The sequence below is a fragment of the Heptranchias perlo genome, unplaced genomic scaffold, assembly GCF_035084215.1.
Source record: "Heptranchias perlo isolate sHepPer1 unplaced genomic scaffold, sHepPer1.hap1 HAP1_SCAFFOLD_47, whole genome shotgun sequence".
NCBI lineage: Eukaryota > Metazoa > Chordata > Chondrichthyes > Hexanchiformes > Hexanchidae > Heptranchias > Heptranchias perlo.
The window spans coordinates 1,432,880-1,450,310 of NW_027139484.1; the positions used below are offsets into that span (position 1 = coordinate 1,432,880).

General features: G+C 44.0%; 4 non-coding genes across 4 annotated transcripts; 2 read left to right on the forward strand and 2 right to left on the reverse strand.

Annotated features, from left to right (window-relative positions):
• The first annotated feature begins 4,096 nt into the window (after positions 1 to 4,096).
• trnap-cgg (transfer RNA proline (anticodon CGG)) lies at positions 4,097 to 4,184 on the forward strand. Its single transcript is given in 2 exon segments — positions 4,097 to 4,132; positions 4,149 to 4,184. It is a non-coding gene; the product is annotated as a tRNA-Pro (tRNA).
• A 4,653-nt stretch (positions 4,185 to 8,837) lies between these two features.
• trnal-cag (transfer RNA leucine (anticodon CAG)) lies at positions 8,838 to 8,920 on the reverse strand. The gene has a single exon. It is a non-coding gene; the product is annotated as a tRNA-Leu (tRNA).
• A 1,282-nt stretch (positions 8,921 to 10,202) lies between these two features.
• trnav-uac (transfer RNA valine (anticodon UAC)) lies at positions 10,203 to 10,275 on the forward strand. Its single transcript has one exon. It is a non-coding gene; the product is annotated as a tRNA-Val (tRNA).
• Positions 10,276 to 14,776: 4,501 nt separating this feature from the next.
• On the reverse strand, positions 14,777 to 14,849 carry trnar-ccg (transfer RNA arginine (anticodon CCG)). Its single transcript has one exon. It is a non-coding gene; the product is annotated as a tRNA-Arg (tRNA).
• Positions 14,850 to 17,431: the final 2,582 nt, after the last annotated feature.

The window sequence follows — 17,431 nt, forward strand, 5'->3', positions numbered from 1 at the left end:
ACATTTCAGAAAGCTGAAGCAAGTTCACCGAGCTTAAATCGTCTGACCACGTTAAAGGCAATGTATACAGATATATATGCAAGTAGTTGCTGCCTGTTTCTGTGGTTCTCTTTCTTCTGTGTGTCCATCTGCAGGTCGATTTTGAATCAATACCAGTGTTCGTGTCAGTTTGTTGCATGAAATAAATGAGGGTATCAGGCGCTCCCCTCCCTGCCACTGGGTCGGTACTGAGTCAGGTTTTAGGCCAAACACCTGTTTCTTTTCTGTGAAAAAGCAATTAAAACCTTCATTCGAGAATTATCCAGTCTCATGTGAGCGGTGAAAGAAACAGTGACCCCGATGTGATGTGAACACGCAGACTTTTGATCTGGAGTCAGAACTTTGCGCCACGCACTCTGAAGACAGGATCCAGGATGTTATTGTCTGTATGAATCTTTCTCAAACATCGTTTCATTTATCCCACCTTGGTTGAATAGATAGGACTGACCAAATTTCCGCCAGGTCCCACCGGGTGTGGGACAGTATTGGAAGCAGCCTTCACCCCCAATATCACGGGTCTTTCATCGCCTGCTCTCAGCGGGCTGCAAGTTATGGACTTTGTTCACATTTCATCAGCAGTGTGAATCGTTAAATATTCACTCATTTTTAATGGGAACAAGGTTTACGCCCGGTTTCGAACTGGGGACCTTTCGCGTGTTAGGCGAACGTGATAACCACGACACGACGGAAACCTGAAGCTTGCAGTCCCGTGTTCGGGACATAACGCCTCAGCCAAGCTGATTTCCGTATTACTGTCCGGGAGCTCATTTCACAGGGATACATTCACTGCGCTGTATTTCGGAAGGCTGCAGAGAAGGATCGGTGGCTATGGTCAGGCAGGGAATCCCAGAGCATCGCGCCCACACAAACATTTCACTGTTTTTCATGTGCCTGATATCCGACCGCAGTTTGAACTGTAGCGAATCCGGCATGCTCAGATGACATTGTTCACAGAGTGTTTTCTTGCAGCCAAATCACACATTCGAAAACTTGAAATGAGATTACGAGATCGGAGCCAATTAAAGTGCTCCCAGTTACTGCAGATCAGGAATTAAAACCTGGCACCGGCTTCAGGACTATCAGAATGAGGCAATGAATCCGAAAGTGGGAAGAGAAAGGTGCAACTTTCGTCCCTGGGTGGGCTCAAACCACCAAAGCTTTTGATTAACATCCGAACGCGCTAACCGATTGCGCCACAGAGACCACCCAATACATGTGTTTGCAAGATACACGAAAGCAGCTTGTCACCTTGCCAAATTTACAGCCACAGAAATGCAATTGTCCACGATCAGTGTTACTTTTCCAGAAGCAAAGGATGGGACATTGTTTGTGGAAACATGGAAACGATCTGGTCTCGCTCACAGCATCGATATCACCGCCAACCAGCTCTCCTGCAACCGGCGCGCCCACCGGTGTTTTGTCTGTTACTCAGCAGCACTGTGGGAGAACCTTCGCCACACTGACTGCAGCGGTTCAAGAAGGCGGCTCACCACCACCTTCTCAAGGGCAATTCGGGATGGGCAATAAATGCCGGCCTCGCCAGCGACGCCCACATCCCATGAACAAATAAAGAAAAAGTATTCTAAGCGTCCTGACGCTGATGTCAGGTTTTGATCCCTGATCTGCAGTAACTGGGAGCGCTTTAAATGGCTCCGAACTCTTAATTTCATCCACAACATCAGAGTAACTGTTCCAGGAGGACATGCCGACTCAGCTGCGTCTTGGCCGCCTGTCTGGTCAGTCTTTTATTCGCCTCCAATTCCGTTTCCCAAAGCGTATCTGCAGATTCACAAAGCTGTTTGTCATTTCGGTTCCTTTCGATTTGTCCAGCTCCCGACTGGCAATAATTTGCAAACCTGGTTGCAAACCTCCGCCTTGCATCGTGTCCAGGGATGGGTTATGTGGAGAGACTGGACAATCTGGGATTGTTCTCCTTCGAGCAAAATAAGGTTAAGGGGAGATTTAATGGAGGTATTCAAAATTATGAGGGGATTTTGATAGAATGGATGGGGAGAAGCTGTTTCCATTGGCAGGAGGGTCCATAACCAGAGGATGCAACCTGCATTTGTCGAGCGCCTTTAACGTAGTAAAACGTCACAAGGTGCTTCACGGGAGCGTTATTGAACAAAATTTGACACGAAGCCACATAAGGAGATATTGGGACAGGTGACCAAAAGCTTAGTCGAAGAGGTAGGTTTTAAGGTATGTGTTAAAGGAGAGAGAGGCGGAGAGGTTTAAGGAGGCATTTCCAGAGCTTAGGTTGCTGAAGGCACAGCCGCCAATGGTGGAGCGATTTAAATCGGGGATGCGCAAGAGGCCAGAATTGGAGGAGCACAGAGATTTTTTTTATTCGTTCATGGGATGTGGGTGTCGCTGGCAAGGCCAGAATTTATTGCCCAAACCTAATTGCCCTTGAGAAGGTGGTGGTGAGCCGTCTTCTTGAACCGCTGCAGTCCGTGTGGTGAAGGTTCTCCCTCAGTGTTGTTCGGTAGGGAGTTCCAGGATCCAACGGCGATGAAGGAACGGCCGATATATTTCCAAGTCGGGATGGTGTGTGACTTGGAGGGGAACGTGCAGGGTGGTGTTATTCCCATGTACTTGCTGCCTTTGTCCTTCTAGGTGGTTGAGGTCACGGGTTTGTGAGGTGCTGTGCAAGAAGGCAATCGAGTAACAAGTCGAGCAATGTATTCCGCTCAATCATTGATCATTCCATTCAGATCTTCTGCTTTTCAGCTGCACTTCCCCCCAAACATTGCAAATAATTTTGCTCAGTATTTGTTTCGCTTTTTGAATATTTTGTTCTCCGGCTTAGCCAGATTAATATTTCATTTCAATTATCAATGACAGGGAGCAATGAACAATGAACTAGTGAGCAAAGTTTCGTTTATTATTAAAAAGCAGTGATTCCGAAATTATCCAGGCTGATATGAATGGTATAAGAAGTAGTGATTTCGACATGATTTAAATACGCAGCCTTCAGAGTCAGACGCGCTACCGTTTCACCACGAGGTCTACTGATGGCATAGATTATATATATATATATATATATATATATATTATATATACTTATTATATACTTAAATATATATGTTTGATGCAGTGTTCCCTTGTGGTTGGGAATAGTTCATTGCACAAAAATAATTCAAGTCTGTGAGACATTTAATGTTTTTTTAATCGCCATTAATACGTTCTGTTGCACACTGAAGTAAATGCTAACTTGTTTGCCAAGTGACAATTAAAACGTCAATAAATCTTTGTGTTTTGTATGTCATGAACTTTTATCCCTTCCCGTTTTACATACTGTATTTTAGGAGTCTGCTTAAAAGTGTTTAGTGCTTATTATACCAGGAATCTGGTGTAGCCGTTGTTAAATTAAAAAAGGTTTGTAGCCCCTTTCATGCATGAACAAACTCGACCCTGAAGGTTTATGGGGAGCACGTCCCAACAACATGCTTCCCTCCGAGGTTAAATCGGGGACTTTCTGCGTGTAACTGGTGAACATGATAACCGCTGCACTATGGAAATGAGAAACTTTTCGTTCTTAGCTCTGAAGGAAGTGTCTCGGGAAAACATGTACTGTTGACTCTCTTTGCACTGACTCTTTTCACGAATATTTCATCGATCGAAACTCTCCAATTCACAGGGAAAAAATGTCAGTCATTAAACTCCCGAATTAGCCCCAAAATCTATCAATCTCAGTTTTTAAATTTTCAATTGACCCCCAGCCTCAACTGCTTTTTGAGGGAGAGAGTTCCAGAATTCCACTCCCCTTTGTGTGAAGAAGTGCTTCCTGACATCAACCCTGAACGGCCCAGCTCTAATTTTAAGGTTATGCCCCCTTGTTCTGGACTCTCCCCACCAGAGGAAATAGTCTCTATCTGCCCTGTCAAATCCTTTAATAATCCAAACACCTCAATTAGATCACCCCTTAATATTCTGCACTCAAGGGAATGCAAGTCTGGTCTTTGCAACCTGTCCTCATAATTGCTTATCAAGGATAGCCAACAAAAAGGGTTTTACGACGGCTGGCTCTTTAATGCGTTGGGTTTTGTCAACGGGCTCGTTGGTCTAGGGGTATGATTCTCGCTTCGGGGTTGTCTGTCCAAATATGTGAGAGGTCCCGGGTTCAAATCCCGGACGAGCCCTTATTTTACTCTTCAACTTCCAAAGACAGAAAAGTACCCAAATCAACCCACATGAGTGAAACAATTCCAATGTTTCATCCTATTCCCAAACACAACTGCCCAACGTGGTTCTGATGAAAGGTCATTGACCTGAAACATTAACTCTGTTACTCTCTCCACAGATTCTGCCTGACCTGCTGAGGGTTTCCAGAATTTTCGATGTCATCAGAGTATCACTTCCCTCATCACCGAACTACACTCCTCCACTAGATGCAGCCTTGTGGTGCAAGCAGGCTCCTTCCGCACAGCCAGGTGTTCTGCTTTAGGCATTAATTATAACTATAACTTTGGAACTTGTTAGTTAAAACATATGGCCTTGCCCATTGACCAGAGAGCAGAATGGTGTTTGTCTCTCACCAGTGCAGCCCTTTCCCGCTTCGTCAGCTTGGAATGATACGTAGCTATCATACATATCTCACACCTCTCCTGCTTCCCTGTGAAGCTGGTAAGACGAATAGCACACAATGCTGTCTGACACACATACACACCAGCTCTGAATGATTTAAAGGCCTTGTTATGATTGTCAGAGAATTGTTTATATCAAAAGGATAATTAAACTTATGAGTAATATGATATCAGCTCCGATCCAAGAGTTTCTGGACTTCAGAATCTACTCGTCTCTATATTAAACATATGCATGCATATAAAATGAAGCAAATCTGTCTGATGATTGTAGTTTCGTTCTCCCAACAGAGATTTATACTTCCTTACTTAAGAGGCAAATGGTAAAGGTTAATATTAATTCAATATAAAGACTAATTCTTTCCTTACAATACAGATACCCCAAACTAATATAACACTTCAAACTGATAGAGCTTCTCAAATTAAAAGAGTACCTCAAACTAATACGGTACCTCAAGCTAATACAATACCTGAAACGGATAGAGAATCTGAAACTAATATAATACCTCAAGCTAATACATCATCTCAAACTAATAAAGAACCTCAAACTAATACAGTACCTCAATCAAATACAACACCTTAAACTAATACAGTACCTCAAACCGATACAGAACCTGAAACATAAATTAATACCTCAAACTAATACAGCATCTCAATCTAATACCGTATCTCAAAGCAATAAAGTACCTCAAACAAATACAACAGCTTAATCCAATACAGCACCTCAAACTGATGCAGAATCTGAAATTAATATTTTTTTTATTCGTTAATGGGATGTGGGTGTCGCTGGCGAGGCCGGTATTTATTGCCCATCCCTAATTACCCTGGAGAAGGTGGTGGTGAGCCGCCTTCTTGAACCGCTGCAATCCGTGTGACGAATGCTCTCCCGCAGTGCTAATAAGTAACAGACAAAGCAGCGATTAGCGCGCCGGTTGCAGGAGAGCTGGTTGGCGGTGATATCGATGCTGTGAGCGAGATCAGACCGTTTCCATGTTTCCACAAACAATGTTCCTTCCTTTATTTCTGGAAAAGTAACACTGATAATGGACAACTACATTTCTGTGGCTGCAACATGAAACTTTGGCCAGGTGACACGCTGCTTTCGTGTATCTTGCAAGAAACCGCACCGGTTGGTCTCTGTGGCGCAATCGGTTAGCGCGTTCGGCTGTTAACCGTAAAGGCTGATGTTTCGAGCAAGAAAACACTCAATGAACAATATCATCTGAGCATGCCATTCGCAATAGTTTAAACTGCGGTCGGATAACAGGTACATGAAAAAAACAGTGAAATGTTTGTGTGGGCGCGATGCTCTGGGATTCCCTGCCTGACCATCGCCACCTGTCCTTCTCTGCAGCCTTCCGAAATACAGTGCAGTAAATGTATCCCTGTGAAATGAGCTCCTGGACAGTAATACGGAAATTAGTTTGGCTGAGGGGTTATATCCATATCACAGAGGTTGAAGCATCAGTTTTCCGTAGTGTAGTGGTTATCCCGTTTGCCGAACAGGTGAAAGGTCCCCGGTTCGAAACCGGCCGGTAGCATTTTGAAACCTTGTCCCCATTAAAAATGATTAAATATTTAACGATTCACATTGCTGAATGATGTGAACAAAGTCCACATCTCCCAGCCCTGTTCATGCAGTCCGCTGGGAGCAGGCGATGAATGCCAGCGTGATATTGGGGGTGAAGGCTGCTTCCAAAACTGTCTCACACCCGGTGGGATCTGGCGGAGATTTGATAAGCCCTATCTATTTAACCAATATATGAGACGGTGTTTGAGAAACATTCAAAAAATATAATAACATCCAGGATCCTGTCTTCAGAGTGCGTGGCGCAAAGGTCTGACTCCAGATCAAAAGTCTGCGTGTTCACCTCACATCGGGGTCACTGTTTCTTTCACCGCTCACATGAGACTGGATAATTCCCGAATGAAGGTTTTAATTGCTTTTTCACACAAAACAAAACAGAAGTTTGGTCTAAACCCTGACTCAGTCCCGACCCAGTGGCAGGGAGGGGAGCGCCTGATACCCTCATTTATTTCATGCAACAAACTGACACGAATACTGGTATTGATTCAAAATCGACCTGCAGATGGACACACACAGAAAAAAGACAACCACAGAAACAGACAGCAACGACTTGTACATATATATATATATATATATCTGTGTATATCGCCTTGAACGTGGTCAGACGATTTAAGCTCGGTGAACTTGCTTCTGCTTTCTGAACTGTACTTGTCCATCCTTCAGAGGTCACGGGAAATATATTTTTTGCCTTTCGAAAAAAGACGCGAAAAGCAGAGACATGTTTTGTTTTCAACACGGCTGGTGAAATGGCCGGACTATCATAAATTAGGGGTCGCCTTTGAAACACTGAAAGGAGACTACCTAAAAATCACTGAGTGCAAATTTAAAATCACGGTCACTATTTATTTAGGTCTGAAAGAAATAACAATAAACATGGCATGATGTGGAAATGCCGGTGATGGACTGGGGTTGACAATTGTAAACAATTTTACAACACCAAGTTATCGTCCAGCAATTTTATTTTAAATTCACAAGCTTTCGGAGGCTTCCTCCTTCCTCAGGTGAACGTTTGTTGGAAACGTTTATCATTCCCAACAAACGTTCACCTGAGGAAGGAGGAAGCCTCCGAAAGCTTGTGAATTTAAAATAAATTTGCTGGACTATAACTTGGTGTTGTAAAATTGTTTACAATAAACATGGCAGTCAGCGTCCGCGGTGAGACGGTGTCGAACTTGTTTGCTGCGAAGTTCACCGCTGGGCTAAAGTTGAAGGACGCGAACCCACTCAATGTAAAGAATGAGCTCAGAACCAACAGGTCCCGTCAACGTCAAACACCTCCTTTCTTGTTCAATGGAGGGAGCAGAGGCGTGTTCATCATCAGACGCCAGCAACTTTAAGAAATGGAACAGATAAAGGCACAGATGCAAGTTCCAAATCTTTTCAATGCAAAGTTATTTCACTTTATTTAAAGTGCGGTGAGGCTGAAAACGGGTCCCAGATGATTTGCGTTCACTCGTGACTTGTTTTCCAGTGTTTGTCCGCCAGGTTTGCAATTCAATTTGTATTGCATATTGAAGATATTTCAGGATGATTGCACAACATACCATGTGTAAAGCAACCATCTTGATAACTTCAATCATCACACACTCTACATCGACGCTGCAGAGGCCCCAGCACCCCTTTCAATATTGTTTTTCTTAACTCACAGTTTTCAAAAGGGAATTGGATAAAAGCTTGGATGGAAACTTTTTCTGGTCTATGGGGAAACAGCAGGCGAGTGGGACTAACTGGACAGCACTTTCAGAGAGCTGGCACAGGCACGATGGGCCGAATGGCATCCGAATGGCGCTGTCTTATTCTATGATCCTATTAATAGGTCAATTTCCACCTGTCACTAAGCCTCTCTTAATGGAGCGCAGTAATCGTGTCCCTGTGAACTGAGCTCCTGAACAGTAATACGGAAATTAGCGTGGCTGAGCGGTATGAAACTGTGGTTCGGCTCCTAACAGGAAACTTCCTCTCTAGCTTTGATTAGTTTATCAATTATCTCCCCCCTTTCGATCTTAAATGTCTTTATATTTTTTTGATCTCTTCTTCTCCTGTCATGCCCACAATATTAGTCTCCCTGGTAAATAGTGAAGCAAAGTGCTTATTTAATATTTCGGCCATTTCGCTGTCATTGCCTGTGAGTTTGTCATGTGTATCCCTTCGTGGCCCTATTCCAATCCTAAATTTTCTTTGGCTGTTGATGTGTCCAGAATACTTCCCTTTTTTTAATTCCTTTTTGTCCTTTCCAATAGTTCTTTAGACTTCTTTCCCAGTCTTTTCACATTCCCCTCTCTCCTTTATTGTCTCGTGTGTGCCTTTTTCTTCAGTTTCAATTTTGTCCTTATTTCTTTATTCATCCCTGTTGTATCATTTCTGGCTAGTTTTTTCTTGCTTTGTCGTGGGATATATTTCTCCTGGACTCTATCGATCATCGTTTTAAATGTTTCACACTGCTGTTCTATTTCTTTGTCCCGGTCATTATTATGTCAAACATTTTACCATTCAAAACTTCTCAAGTCACATATGCATGACAAAGCCAGTTGCTTTTGTGGGAGGAGCAAATAAACTTGGCAGAAAAATCAGCTGCAGCCCAATCCACAAATAAAATATTTCCACGTCTTGGTAAAAATCAGCAATGTCAGAAGTGGGATTCGAACCCACGCCTCCAGAAGAGACGGCGACCTGAACGCAGCGCCTTAGACCGCTCGGCCATTCTGACTACCGATACCGTGTTTTATTCTGCATTATTTCTGCACTGTTGGCCAGTGATAGCAGCATGAAACTTAAAAATGGTCCTCCCCTAATGTGGGGCTCGAACCCACGATCCGGAGATTAATAGTCTCATGTTCCACCAACTGAGCTAGCTAGGCCTGCGTACTAATAACCGCCTTATCTGTTATTGCAGGAAGCAGGAGAAAGACTCCATTTCAAATGAGGGACAGGATCAACTGTCACTTCGAAAGGCACGGACCAATCAAGGGCAGTCAGCATGGATTTGTTGAGGGGAGGTCGTGTCCAACTCACCTGATTGAATTTTTCGAGGAGATGACAAGGAGGATCGATGAGGGTAGCGCAATTGATGTAGTCTACATGGATTGTAGCAAGGCTTTTGAAAAATTCCCACATGGCAGATTGGTCGAAAAAGTAAAGGCCCATGGGATCCAAGGGAATGTGGCTTATTGGATCCAAAATTAGCTGAGTGGTAGAAAGCAAAGGGTAATGGTCAACGGGTGTTTTTGCGGCTGGAAGGCTGTTTCCAGTGGGCTGTCGCAGGGCTCGGTACTTGGTCCTTTGCTTTTTGTGGTATACATTAACGATTTGGACTTTAGCGTAGGGGGCATGATTGAGAAATTTGCGGTTGACATAAAAGTGGGCCGTGTGGTTGATAGCGAGGAGGAAAGCTGTGGACTGTGGGGGTTCAGGCATTTTTCTGATAACAAAGCACTCAATCCATCTCTGAACGAATTTTGAACGAATACGTGTGTTTGACCGGGCACAGGCACGAGGGGCCGAATGATCTCCTCTGGCGGACGAACATAATACAATGATACTCAGTGTTGTCAGACGAAAAAGCAACACATTCCAAATAAGAGCAGAGAGATGAAACTAGTCTAACAGCATAACAGCACGGTGAGATATTGTATTTGAGAAGGATGAGGAGGGATAGTTTATCATGGTGGTAGTAACATCGGGCATCATTTGTGACTTTGATCAGGACCATTTCTTGCTGCGACAGGGGCGGAAACCTAATTGGAGAGATTCAGCCCGGGCGTGGCCCCATCGTGTGCGGTGAGACGGAGGGGGGCGGGTGGAAGCAGCATAAAAGTTTAAAATGGTACTCGCCCAACGTGGGGCTCAAACCCACTACCCTGAGAGTTTTTAAAGATAAGGGGGAGCAGCCACTGTCTGTGTCTCCAGCTGCAATGGAAAGAACACATTCCAAGTACGAGCAGAGAGAGCACACCATTCAGCAACCCATTGTGTTACATACCATGCCATCGGTTTCCGTAGTGTAGCGGTTATCACGTTCGCTTTACACGCGAAAGGTCCCCAGTTCGATCCCGGGCGGAAACATTATGTTGGAACTTGGTCTCCACAAACAGACAGATCGATTTTCTTCTCCTGCCAAAAAGGGAGACAGTGGCTGTTGCCGTGTTCTTTGTCACCTGCATATTTTACTTCATTAAACAGATAATGTTGAGTGTTAGAAAACTGATCCACAGTGACGCTCTTTTCAAGTTTTATTCCCTTCTCATCTGGAAGGATATGTTGGCTTTCGACAGAGTGGCTTTTGAAAGGAGTTAGTCGGGTGGGATCGACAAACCTTTTCCAATGGTGGGGGACAAGGGAATACGAACCAACCATTCACCAAGTTCTCTCAAATTCTCCGGTTCAATGGGAAACCGGCCAACAAAAGCCCTTTCATTGACCGTGGAGGTTCAGACAATTTTCTGATAACAAAGCGCTCAATCTATTTCTCTTGTCTATTTCCCTATGTTTCCGGATACTGTCTGCATCTCTGCCCTGTGTTTATCTCACTATGTGTCCACCTGAAGGGTGGTTTTTGAACGAAGATGTGTGTTTGTCTTCTGTTATTTGCATTAAATAAATGAGGTCATCAGGTGCTTCCCTCCCGGCCAGAGGCAGACTTTAGAGCAGGGTTCTGTTAATTGTGAAGACGCAAAGAAAGCTTGAATTGCAGAATTGTTCAAACCGGCTCTCAGGGAAAAAACTGTGATCCCCACGTGATTTGAACCCGCAACCTTCTGATCTGGCGTTGCGTCACGATGCCTGGGTATTTCAATGGGTGTTTGTTTCTATCAATGTTTGTCAAGCACCGCTTTCGAGCTCCCAGATTGGTGGAATGGGTTGGCTTTCAAATCCCCGCCCACTCCCACCGGATGTCAGGCAGCATCAGAAGTATCCTTCACCTGTCAGCGGTAGCATGGCGCTCGCTTCCATCGCCTGCTGTCACCGGACTGCAGCAAATACAATTACATTCATCCTGCACCCAGAATTATCACATCACAGGAAATGGATGTGGGAAACTGCTCAAGATACATAACAGGACGGGAAACTTCTGAAAAACACGTGGACTTTCGATGTTTGGACTTTGGTGAGAACTGCAAAAAAGAAGGTGTGAAAAAATAAATTATGGGTGTGATGCTTGTATATAAAGTGAATGTTTATTTTCGGATTTCTCCCGTTACTGTCGCAAATATGGGTTGTTAATCCATCAACAATAACGTCCGCTTGATTTTAGCCCAATTGGTTACAAAATAGCAATTTTAATAGACTGATTACAGCAGAGTTGCACTACAGGTATCTTCAACATTACATTCAACAGTATTATTATTATTATAATACAACTGTCTACAGATTACATTAATGACAAGCAATCAACACAACCTGACCTGTCTGCGAATCCAGGTATATCAGACCTGACATTTGCGGACTGCCTGTGGCAATGGACTTCCGACTGTCCCCTATTGAGAGCTCTAACATTTGAGAAGGGAGCATGCCCTATCTTTATACGATTCGGCTGCATTGTTCTGTACGTAAGCACTACTGATCTTAACTCATGGTCGTAAACCATCCCACTTTGCTGACTCACAGAAACCACCAAGGGTTGTTTATTGTCTTAGTTTTTTTTAGACTTTCTCCGTCATCAGGTTTTGGATGCATATACTAGATTAACACAACCTGGAGTTCAGGTGTCCAGGACACCCAAGTTTCTCTGGACATCAACATTTTATAGTTTCTCACCATTTCAAAAATATTCAGTTCTCTGTTCTTCCTACCAAAGTGAATAACCTCACATTTCCCCACATTATAATCCATCTGCCACATTCTTGCCCACACGCTTAACCTGTCTGTATCCCTTTGTAGACTCTTTGTGTCCTCTTCACAGCTTACTTTCCCACCTAGATTTGTATCTTCAACAAACTTGGATACAATACACTCGATCCCTTCATCAAGTCATTACAAGTCGTCTATAGGCATATAAATAGTAAACTGGTAGTGAGAGGAGGGGTAAGAACGATTAGGGACCAAAAGGGAGATCTACACATGAAGGCATAGGGCATGGCTGAGGTTCTAAATGAGTATTTTGCATCTGTCTTTACCGAGGTAGAAAATGCTGCCTAAATCACAGTAAATCACAGTAAAATGGGAGGTAGTTGAGATACTGGATGGGGTGAAAATTGATAAAGAGGAGATACTAGAAAGGCTGGCTGTACTTAAAGTAGATAAGTCATCTGGTCCGAATGGGATGCGTCCTCGGTTGCTGAGGGAAGTAAGGGTGTAAATTGCCGAGGTCCTGGCCATAATCTTTCAATCCTCCTTAGATACAGGGTTTGGTGCCAGAGAACTGGAGAATTGCAGATGTTACACCCTTGTTCAAAAAAGGTTGTAAGGATAAACCCAACAACGAGAGGCCAGTCAGTTTAACCACGGTGGTGGGAAGCTTTTAGAAATTATAATCTGGGACAAAATTAATAGTCATTTGGACAGGAAAGCCACTTTGGATTTGTTAAAGGCAAATCGTGATTGAGTTTTGTGGTGAGTTAACAGAGAGGGCTGATGAGGGCAATGTGGTTGATGTTGTGTAAATGTCCTTTCAAAAGGCATTTGATAAAGTGCCACAAAATAGACTTGTCAAAAGGGGCGATAGTGGCTGCTTCCTTATTCTTTAAAAGCGCTTTCTTTTCTTTCACTCAACAGATAACTTTGAGTGAGCGAAAACTGATCCACAGTGACGCTTATTTTAAGTTTATACCCTTTTAATCTGAAAGGATATATTGGCCTTGGAAGGAGTGCAGCACAGATTCACCAGATTGTTACCAGGGTTAAGGAGTTAAGTTATGAGAAGATGTGGTATAAATTAGGTTTAAAATCACACAAGTCACACTGCAAAAAGTTTTCATTTTTGATACATACATTAATGACCTGGGCTTGAGTATACAGGGTATAATTTGAAAGATTGCAGATGACACGAATATCGGGAATGTAGTAAACAATGTGGTGGATAGTATCAGACTTCAGGAGGACATCGACAGCCTGGTGAAATGGACTTTATTAATAGAGGCATAGAGTACAAAAGCAACAAAGTTATGCTAACCGTTCATAAAACATTGGTTGGGCTGCAGCTGGAGGATTGTGTTCAATTCTGTGCACCGCACTTTAGGAAAGGTGTCAATGCCTTGGAGAGGGTGCAGAGGAGATTTACTAGAATGGTAACAGGGATGAGGGACTTCAGTTATGAGACGAGAATGGAGAAGCTGGGATTGACCCCTTAGAGCAGAGAAGGTTAAGGGGAGATTTGAAAGAGGTGTTCAAAATAATGAAAGGTTTTGATAGAGCAAATAAGGAGAAACTGTTTTCAGTGGCAGAAGAGTCGGTAACCAGAGGACACAGATTTAAGGTAATTGGTAAAAGAGCCTGAGGCGACATGAGGGAATATAATTTACACAGCGAGTTGTTATGATCTGGAATGCGCTGCCTGAAAGGCCGGTGGAAGCAGATTCAATAGTAACTTTCAAAAGGTGATTGGATAAATACTTGAAAAGAAAAAAAAATCAGGGCTTATGAGGAAAGAGCTTATGGGTGGTTAGACTACTTGGATCGCTCTTTCAGAGAGCTAGCACAGGCACGATGGGCCGAATGATCGCCTTCTATGTTGCAACATATTAAGTGTTGCTGGGCGAAGAAGCAACACATTCCAAATCAGAACAGAGACAGGAGACTAAGTCAGTTCCCCATTGTTTTTAATGAGATAGCAGCGGGTTCCGTAGTGTAGCGGTGATCGGGTTTGCTTTGCACGCGAAAAGTTCCCGAGCGTAAACATTATGTTGAAACTTGCTCTCCATAAACATCCAGCGAGGAGTTTTTTCTCCTGCCAAAAAGGGCGACAGTGGCTGCTCCCTTATTCTTGAAATGCTGCATCTTTTACTTCACTAAACAGATAACTTTGAGTGAGAGAAAACTGATCCGCAGTGACGCTCATTTCAAGTTTTATTCCCTTTTACTCTAAAAGGGTATATTGGCCTTGGAAGGAGCGCAGCCCAGATTTACCAGAATGTTAGCAGGGCTCGAAGGGTTAAATTATGAGGAGCGGTTGCATACTTGTATTCCCTGGAATATCGAAGGATTTTTCGGATTTTGGAAGGGAGATGGACAAACCCTTTCCGCTGGGGAGGGAGCCTCAGGCAATATCACAATAGCTGCTTTCCGAGTGAAAACGGCCCGACGCATCACTGTGAATATGAGAGACGAGTCTCTCGGTGCCGCGTCCTGCACAGTGAATGTCAAAACTTTTAAAAGGTGCAGAAACATAAACCTCCAATGGGAATGAGATTTTGTCAGAGGTTGCCGCCTTCCCTGCTGCTCTTGCCTTTTGCGAGGCACCTATTTCGGTTTCAATTTCCAAACTGGGTGAGTTGGTGATCACAGTACAGTAGACTCAGCGGTCCCGGGTGAGATGGAGAGAAATCAGCCGTGGCGCAGACATACTGCAGGAGAGAGTCAGAGCTGGGATTCACCCCTGAAAGCAACAGAAACAGTTTGAAAGAGAAATCATCCAACGTGGGGTTTGAACCCACGACCCGGAGATTCGGAGTCTCATGCTCTACCGACTGAGCTAGCCGGGCCTAAAGCACTCGATCACTCTTGTCTGTCATTGCAGTAAACTCGGCCCTGGGTGTCCATGTGCAGCAATCCCAACAAAACGACTATATCATTGGCTGTGTTTATCTCTGTGTGTGTGTCCACCTTCAGGTTGATTTTGAGCGAATACGAGTGTTTGTCTTCTGTTTGTAACATTAAACAAAATAGCGCATCAGACACTTCCCTCCCTGACACGGGGGAACCAGTGAGACAGACTTGTTTTTGAGAAAACGCAAATGAATCATCAATTGCGGAATTATACAGACTCTTATCAGCGCCAAAAGTAGATTTACAATATATACACCCCAATAAATAAATACTACAGATCCGTGTAATACATTTGCAACCAACAGAGTCACGAAACCATAAATATTATTTGTACCTAATACAAACACTCTCAGATATATTTCGAAACTATTCGCACCTTCTCTGGTGGTCCAGTGGTTCGGATTCGGTGCTTTCACAGCCACGGCCCGTGTTCAATGCTTGGTCAGGGAATTTGCTCTTAAAAAAAACCTTTTGCCAAATCATAGCAAATTGACGGCACAAAAGGAGACCATTCGGCCCATCGCGTCCGCGCCGGCCGAAAATGAGCCACCCAGCCTCATCCCACTTTCCAGCACTCGGTCCGTCACCTTGTCGGTTATGCCACTTCAGGTTCATATTCAAGTATTTTTTAAATGTAACGAGGGATTCTGCCTCTCCCACCCTTTCAGGCAGTGAGTTCCAGACCCCAGAAAAAGGATTCTCCTCATCTCCCCTCTAATCCTTCGAACAATCACTTTAAATCTATGCCCCCTGGTTATTGATCTCCCTGCTAAGGTAAATACGTCCTTCGCATCCATTCTATCTCGGCCCTTCATAATTTTGTACACCTCAATTAAATCACCCCTCAGCCTCCACTGTTCGAAATAAAACAACCCCAGCCGATCCATGCTTTCCTCACAGCCAACATTCTCCAGCCCTGGCAACCTCCTCGTAAATCTCCTCTGTACCCTCTCTAGAGCAATCACATCTTTTTTGACCAGTCTGCCAATTGGGACCTTGTCAAAAGCCTTGCTAAAATCCAAGTAGACTACATCAAAGTACTCCAGGTGTGTTCTCACCAAAGCCCTATTTAATTGCAGCAAGACTTCCTTACTCTTATACTCCAACCTCCTTGCAAAAAGGCCAACATACCATTTTTCTTCCTAATAGCTTACTGTACCTTCATGTTAACTTTCTGTGATTTGTTTACAAGTACACCCAACTCCCTCTGAATATCAACATTTATTGGACTCTCACCTTATAAAAACTATTCTGCTTTTCTATTCTTCCTACCAAAGTGGACAATTTCACATTTTCCCACCTTATACTCCTACTGCCACCTTCTTACCCAATCAATTAACCTGTCCACCTCCCTTTGCGTCCTCCTCACGGCTTACTTTCCCACCTACCTTTGTATCGTCAGCAAACTTGGATACATTACACTCGGTCCCCTCATCCATGTCATTAATATAGAATGTAAACAGCAATTGCAACATAAATTGTCCGCCCAGGATCGAAAGCAGGGCCGTTCGCGTGTCAAACGAACTGGTAACCACTACACCACAAAAAACCGCTGGTGACTTATACTGGGCAGAGGGGAACCGACCAGTCACCTCTGTCTGCTCTGATTGGGACAGTTTTACCTCTCTTTAAACAACATCTCTCCTGTCCCACACTTAAATCATGGAATTGAATCATAGAATATTACAGCACAGAAGGAGGCCATTCGGCCGTGTTGCCCTGCCTACTCTTTGAAAGAGCTGTCCAATTTAGTCCAAAAAAACCAGCCTTTTCCCCATAACCTTGCAAATCAGTCCTCTTCAAGTACCTGTCCAATTGCCTTTTGAAAGTTCCTATGAAAGCTGCTTCCACCGCCCTTTCAGGGAGTGGCTACCAGATCGGAACAACCCTCTGTGTGAAACAAAATATCCTCATTTCCCCTCTAGTCCTAAAAGCTCTCAATCCTTCTCCAAGGATGCCTTTTTACAAATATTTCATTCATCAAAAACCACACAAGTTACACCGGAGAAAGTCTTCATTTTCAAGTAATGAACGTTCCGAAGGAGCTCCCTAATTTCCCTCCCCTAACATTATGAATCAGATCATTCTCGTCCGGATCCTGTTCCACATGAACCGGCCACGCCCACCCCCGTCAGGAAATAGCCATTCTGATTCTGTGACTGTGGCCAGCTTTGTTCGGGCAGTTGGTTTGACAGGGACCTCACACCATACCCTCCTCCCGTGTTTTATTCCACATCCGCAGATTGGGGCCCGGCCTGGACTGATTTTTTTTCTCTGTCTCACCCGGGGCCGCTGAATTTCCTGCTCAGATCACAAACCAGCTCTCCTACACCCGATCAACAATTCACCCAGTTTGTAAATTGAAACCGGAGCAAGTCCCTCGTCAGAGGGCAAGAGATGTAGGGGAGGCAGCAACCTCTGACTAAATCTCAGGCTCATCACAGAGGTTTGTGTCTCTGAACCCCGAATAACCTTCTGCTCCTTTTATAGTTTTGATCATTGCGCACGAGGCGGCACT